Source organism: Penaeus japonicus, unplaced genomic scaffold (assembly GCF_977035675.1).
Source record: "Penaeus japonicus unplaced genomic scaffold, GWHDUDI00000001_assembly GWHDUDI00000019, whole genome shotgun sequence".
In the NCBI taxonomy this organism is placed as follows: Eukaryota; Metazoa; Arthropoda; class Malacostraca; order Decapoda; family Penaeidae; genus Penaeus; species Penaeus japonicus.
In genome coordinates this window covers 28,796,384-28,803,883 of record NW_028234421.1, presented here as the reverse complement: position 1 = coordinate 28,803,883, position 7,500 = coordinate 28,796,384, and the positions used below count along the sequence as shown (strand labels likewise).

General features: G+C 45.3%; 1 protein-coding gene across 1 annotated transcript in view; it reads left to right on the top strand.

Annotated features, from left to right (window-relative positions):
- The window catches only part of LOC122264084 (semaphorin 1a), a 411,026-nt gene that overhangs the window by 266,208 nt on the left and 137,318 nt on the right, over nucleotides 1-7,500 (top strand). The window lies entirely within an intron of this gene.

Here is a 7,500-nt window from a genome sequence, read left to right as displayed (position 1 = left end):
CCCCCTCCACCCCACCCCTCCCCACCCCTACCCAACCGAACCCCACCCTATCCCTATCCTACTTCCTCCCTTTCCTATCAACTGTCAGCTGATGGCTTAGCAACGCGGACGGGGTTGTGAATGGCGTTTATTAAATGCCGCCCACCGCTCATTTGGGGGCGCGCGGGATCCCTCTCTTGTTGTGGGGAATGGGCGAATGGGCGGATTGAAGGGCGGGAGGACTGGCGGCGGTGTCCAAAGGAGGGCGGATTGACCCGCGCCACTAAGCGGGTCCGGGATGTCTGTCTCTTATTTTCCTTACTCCTCTTCTCTCTTGTCCTTGTAACCTATCTGATGCTCTTTACTCTTCCTCTCATCTCAATTCCCATCTTTCTTCCCCTCGCCAATTTCCTCCTCAACATTGCCGCCTGTTCCCCCCCTCCTTCCTCCTTCCTCCTTCCTCCTACCTCCTACCTCCCTCCTCCCTACATCTATCGGAAAATGGTGCAAGATAAAGCGTTTTCTTCTTCCCCCTCCCCCCCCCCACCTTCACAGATAACACGTCCTTACGGTTTCTTCTTATCGGATAACCCCTCCTCTCCACCCACACCATTATTGTCTCCTAATCCCCCGCACCTCCCCTCCCCCTCCCCCTCCCCCACCTCTATCGGATACCCTCAGCGTCGGCCCCGAAATCCGTCAGTCTCCATCCAGATTATCGCGATGTTCCGCCGGCCTGACATCCCATTTTCCTAAGCTGACGTCGTCTGTGGTGGCTGACGAGTGTTATTGATTTGCGGTTATTGTTATTTATGGTTTATGGTGTGTCCTGTGCGAAGCGACGGCTCATTTTTGTTTTAATGGCCCCATTTTTGCGATCAGCGCCTCGTTGGGGTGATTGGTACTCGAAGGGTGGGATGGGGGGATGTAATTTTACGGTTGTGTGGTTGTGCGATGTATCTATCCTTTCTCTTTCTCTTTCTTTCTCATCCTTTCTCTCCTTCTCTCTCACCCTTACTCCATCTCTTCTTCTCAAAGCCGGGGACTGCGATTACCTGTGTTTCTCGTGTCTTTTATTCCCGTGCTTCCCCTCGTATAAGTCTCCAGTCCACTCATCCGTCATTTCCCCTTCGCCTTGCTTGTCTATCAATCTTAAGTGTTGCCGCTTTGTGCCCGCTTTCCCTCTCCCTTGCATTTTCTCTTTCCTTCGCTCTCTCTTTCTGTTCTGGTTTTCCCTTTTTGTCTTATTTTACATTATCTCTGTCTCTCTCTCTATCTCTGCCTTTATCGCTCTCTCTCTGCCTCTATCGCTCTCTCTGTGTCTCTATCGCTCTCTCTCTGCCTCTATCGCTCTCTCTCTCTCTACCTCTATCGCTCTCTCTCTGCCTCTATCGCTCTCTCTCTCTCTCTCTCTCTCTCTCTCTCTCTCTCTCTCTCTCTCTCTCTCTCTCTCTCTCTCTCTCTCTCTCTCTCTCTCTCGTGATCGCTCCCTCAATGCTGATTCCCGGCGTTTCACCCTCGTACTCAATTTATTCGGCGCCGGTGATTGATTCCCCCTTGTTCATTCTTCGCTTATTCGGTTTCCGGCCATCCGTCGCCCTTGGCCCTGCAACCCTTCAATCCTGCACCGAGGGGGAGGGGGAAGGCGAGGGTAAGGGAGCGAGGAGAGTGGAGGCAAGTTGATCAGGGAGGGGAGGAGGGAGGGGGTAATAGGATTCACTGTTCTTAATGCGTGCTGCGCTAACCAGGTCAGTGCGAGTGTGAGCTCTGTCGGGGCCAAGGATATCTAGCCTGGTTGAGGGGAAGGGAATGAGGATTGGGTGGTGGGGGGAGGGGTGGAGAAGACAGGGGGAGGGTAGTGGTGGAAGGGAAAGGACAGGAGGGAGGAGGGAGAGAGAGAGGGGCGGGGAGGGGGTAGGGGAAGGCGGGAGGGGGGCAGGGGAGAAGGGAGGGAGGCGGGGGGGGGCAGGGGGAGGAGGGAGGCTGTGGGAGGGGCAGGGGGAGGAGGGAGGCGGGGGGGTGCAGGGGGAGGAGGGAGGCTGTGGGAGGGGCAGGGGGAGGAGGGAGGCGGAAGGGAGAAGGGAGAAGAGAGGAGAGGTGGAAGAGATTGGGAGGTAGGACGGAGATGGCAGCAGCTGGGAAGAGGTCACCGGTCCAGATATCTGGGTCAGCCGTCAGGGACACTCCGAGGAAGAAGCAGCCGGTGAATGCAAAGGTATCACCCCCTGTCCTGTAGGATCTTGCAAAGGACAAGAGGTGGTAGGGGAAGCCATGAACCGTTCGCTGTTAAGAAATTAGTTATGATGATTATAAAAATATTTGGCATTAAGCCATGGTTACTGTTTAATATATGTGTTGTCATTGTCATCATCATAATTATTATTATTATTATTATTATTATTATTATTATTATTATTATTATTGCTTGTTTATGATTATTATTCTTACCGTTATTATTATTTTATTATTATTATTATTATTATTATTATTATTATTATTATTATGATGATGATGATGATGATTATTATTGTTATTATTATAGTTATTAATATTATTATTATTATTTTATTATTATTATTATTATTATTATTATTATTATTATTATTATGATGATGATGATGATGATTATTATTGCTTTATTATGATTTTTCTTACCATTATTATTATTGTCGTTATTATTGATATTTTGTTATTACTTGTGAAATTCTAGAGGGAAGCAGAATCCTTATTTATCCTCTCCTCTTCCCTCCTCTCCCCCCTTCTTCCTTCCTCAACTCCATTCTAAGCGAGTTCGTGTGGTTAACTGCGTGTACAATCTCCTGAGGCTTAGGCTACATTTAGCTTGTAGTATCGCCAAGCCTTTCCGGGGCTTAGCTACCAGGGCCTGATGAGACGACAGCGCTAAAACCAACTTGCGGCCAGGAACCATGTGCGAAAGGTAAACAGGAGTGATGGTAGGTGGGGACGGTGTCTTTTTGATTTCAGCGAATGTAGTTATGGTATTGTTGGTTTTAATGGTGGGTTTATGGTTATTTTCTTTGTCTGCATGTGTGTGTCTCTAACATGGTGACGGCGTATGTTATCTTGGGATGTTATTTATTTTATATGCGTATGTCATATATATAAACAAGCATATAGGTATTTAAGTGTAACTTATTACTAGTGAATAGATATAAGCCAAGAATAGAAGAGATAAAAAGGGTTAGGTAACATCCGGCTATGCGGAGTGAAGGTGAATGGCAAAGGGAAAATGAAGAAAATAGTACCATAGAGAGATTGGAGAATGAGAGGAGGGAATTGAATGGGAAGATGATGGTAAGAGTGGATTATGGCGTAGAGGGAGAAACGGATGGAAGAGAGGAAGGAAGGAAGGGAGGAAGAACATTAGAAGGATTACATATAGATCGTCGGAGGGAAAGAAGAAAAAGAAAGAGTAGAAGGGAAGTATGGAACGAGGGGAATATTGTTGATTGGTGGCAGGATGGAGAGAGGAAATCCGCAGAGGGAGAAGGACAAGGAGAGTAAGTATGAGAGTGAGGGAGGTATGTGGTTAGGTGGACGGTTGTGGAAGTGGTTGAGTGAGTGAATAAATTATTTGGTGAGTTTTATGCTTACAGGACGCATACGCACACGCGTATAAATATACATACATATACACATACATATACACATACATATACACATGCACATACACATACACATATGCATATATATATATATATATATATATATATATATATATATATATATATATATATATATATATATATATATACATATACATATACATATACATACATACATACATACATACATACATACAGATAGAAAGATATAGATATATATTAATAACACTGCCACTAATTAATTCTGTTATGTACACGTTACTGTGTTTTTTGTGATTCATATAAATTTATATATATATATATATAATATACATATATATATATATATATATATATATATATATATATATATATATATATATATATATGAATAAAGAGAGAGAGAGAGAGAGAGAGAGAGAGAGAGAGAGAGAGAGAGAGAGAGAGAGAGAGAGAGAGAGAGAGAGAGAGAGAGAAATAGAGAGAGAGAATTGGATGCTCGATGTGTATTATTCCTGTATAAAGAGTGAGAGACAGAGAAAGAAGAAGGGAGATAGCAGCGAGTGAACGAACGAACGAATGAGTGAGCGAGCCGGAGCCAAGACAGGGCGCGCACGCAGCCTGGGCCTTGATCCGCAAGTGTCACGTGGCGGTCCGTCATAAAAGTTTATGTTTGTGTGGGAAACATTTGGCAGTAAAGTGTATCATCGGATGAAGCAGAGGCCATATTAATGACAATGATGGCGGTAATTGGATCATCTCGTTAATCTGCACATAGTGGAAACAGAGAGAATAATTGTGATTATTGCTGTTGCCATTATTGTTGTGCCCAGTGAACTAAATACAATGGATGTTTGTGTTATATTGCCTGAAAAATATTTTTTTGAGTTATATTGCTTGGAAATGTTCGTTCATTTGGGGAATATTTTTGGCTTTTGCCGCTAGTGAGAATTGAACGGAATAGAAAACTTTGTAAGGAGATCAGTTCAGCTGGTGTGTTTCATCATGATACGTACATAGCCTAGATACAAAGGCGTGCTCGCGCGGGCGCGCACACAGACAGACACACACACACACACACACACACACACACACACACACACACACACACACACACACACACACACACACACACACACACATGGTGTAGCATTTTTATTGATTATGGATTGTGATAAATCAGTGAATAATCATTGTAACTGTTGTATTCATAATCCTTAACAATCATAGTTTATTATAGAATTTCATGTATACAGTGATATTGAAATGGCTTTGTATTATTAAAAGGGAGGCCAGTGATATTACGAGATTAGGCCTAGAACGAGTGAGCGACATCTGGCTGATCCTCCCCCCACCCCACCCCCACCCCCACCCGCGTGTCGTAATAACGGCTCCATTTACCACCACTCCCTTGCATATGGAACAGCCCGCGTGGACACAATCACGGCATCAACACGCTCTACCACAATCACCACCACAATGCCACTCGTCTACAAATAGTTGATGGGGGAGGATTTGTGACGTCGTCGGACTTTCGTCGGCGCCCTCCCACCTTGTGCTGTCTGGGTCTCCGTGTGCCTTCTTTTTGTTCTTTTCTCTTTATTTTTATTATTTTCCTTTTTTATCGTCGTTATTGTCGTGTGTGTCTCTCTTCTGTACCTTTTAGCATTTTATAGTGTTTGTCTACTTCCCATCTTTCTCTTCACCTCCTCTTCCTCCCCCTCCCCCTCCCCCTTCACCTCTCCCTCCCTCTTTTCCCACTCCTCCTTTTCCCCCTCTTTCTCCCTCCTTTTCCTCTTCTTCTTCTTCTTCCTCCTCCTCCCTCTCTTTTCCTGGGTGAGAGAGGAGGACGGAGGGGGGAGGGTGAAGGCTGAGACGTGCAGGGACATAGAAATTAGCGACATGGAGCTCAGATGGCGTCAAACAAAGGATATTGAGCGAAGATGACGCCGGGACCATGACTGAAAAACGAAAGGAAGGAAAGAACGTGAAAGAGGGAGCGAGTGAATGAGAAAGTGAGAGAGAGCGAGTGAGCGAGGAAGTAAGAGAGTGTGAGTTAGTGAGAAAAGGAGAGAGAGCGAGTGAGTGAGAAAATGAGAGAGAGCAAGTGAGTGAGAAAAGAGAGAGAGCGAGTGATTGAGAAAAGGAGAGACAGCGAGTGAGTGAGAAAATGAGAGACAGCGAGTGAGTGAGAAAATGAGAGACAGCGAGTGAGTGAGAAAATGAGAGACAGCGAGTGAGTGAGAAAATGAGAGACAGCGAGTGAGTGAGAAAATGAGAGACAGCGAGTGAGTGAGAAAATGAGAGACAGCGAGTGTGTGAGAAAATGAGACAGAGCGAGTGTGTGAGAAAATGAGACAGAGCGAGTGTGTGAGAAAATGAGACAGAGCGAGTGTGTGAGAAAATGAGACAGAGCGAGTGTGTGAGAAAATGAGACAGAGCGAGTGTGTGAGAAAATGAGACAGAGCGAGTGTGTGAGAAAATGAGACAGAGCGAGTGAGGGAGAAAATGAGAGAGAGCGAGTGAGTGAGAAAGTGAGAGAGCGAGTGAGAAAAAGAGAGGGACAGCCTAATTGAATGAGAGTAAGTGAAAAAGTCAAAGAGTGAGCAAATGAGTGATAAGAGTGAGAGTGAGCGAAAAGTGCAATCTAGATGGAGTAAGGGAAAAAAACCGGAAAAGTGAAGGAGGGGACTATTAAGAAAATAAAAGAGAAACATGGAGATTATCGAAAGATGGAAGGGAAAAAATGCGAAGGCCGGAAAAATAAAGAAAGGAAAGTGTACTCCAATAAGGAATTAGAAGAGCTTTATCGCTGACTGGGAACAGTGGGATCTTTGTACTTGGAGTGCCAAGGAGGAGGAGGGTGCCACGACGAGCATCCTGTTGGGCGGCGCTTAGTTAGGCAGAAGTGCTGGGAAAGGGCATAGGGCATAGGGGGAGTGGGGAGAAGGGAGGGGAGAGGAAGATGTAAGGGGAGTTGAGATTAGGGAGAGTGAAGTGAAGGGAAGGGAATGGGAGAGGTAGAAGTGGATCGGGTGAAGAATCGCAGGAGGGGAAAAATTAAATAAAAGGGAAGTAAGATAAAATGGATTAAACACGGAAGGTGTGGAGGGGAGGAGGATGGGAGAAAGGGAAGAACGGAATAGGCAGAAGAAAGAAGTGATGTCTACCACATTTCTTAGAAGATATATGATTTAGGAACGGCATTGAATACTGTTGAATACTGTATCATTTTTCTTTGTCTCCTCATTTACTCCTTCTCCTTTCCTACGTAAAGCCGTAATGTCCCCTCGTAGGATAACAGTCTTGTAAACGGCCAGATTACGAAAACAATACATACGAGGTAATGAGGTTGTGAAGTGATGGCGCGGAAAGGTCCTAATGGAAGGAAACAATCATTATACGAGGGAGAAAATCAGCACGTTCTCTCTCTCTCTCTCTCTCTCTCTCTCTCTCTCTCTCTCTCTCTCTCTCTCTCTCTCTCTCTCTCTCTCTCTCTCTCTCTCTCTCTCTCTCTCTCTCTCTCTCTCTCTCTCTCTCACTCTCTCACTCACTCACTCACTCACTCACTCACTCACTCACTCACTCACTCACTCACTATCTCATTCTCCCTCTCACACACAGAGACACACACACACACACACACACACACACACACACACACACACACACACACACACACACACACACACACACACACACACACACACACACACACACACACACACACACACACGAGAAGAACATCCTCTGGAAATATTATGCTGCTGAAATACGTTATGATAAAATAATGCGAGGAAGGGCAAAGGCGACACTGAAGAAATGTATTGGGAAACGGGTCATAAAAAATGAGGGGAGTAGGGAGGGAACGAGGGGTTAGGGGAGAGGGGCAAGGGTTAGAGCGAGTTGTGATTAT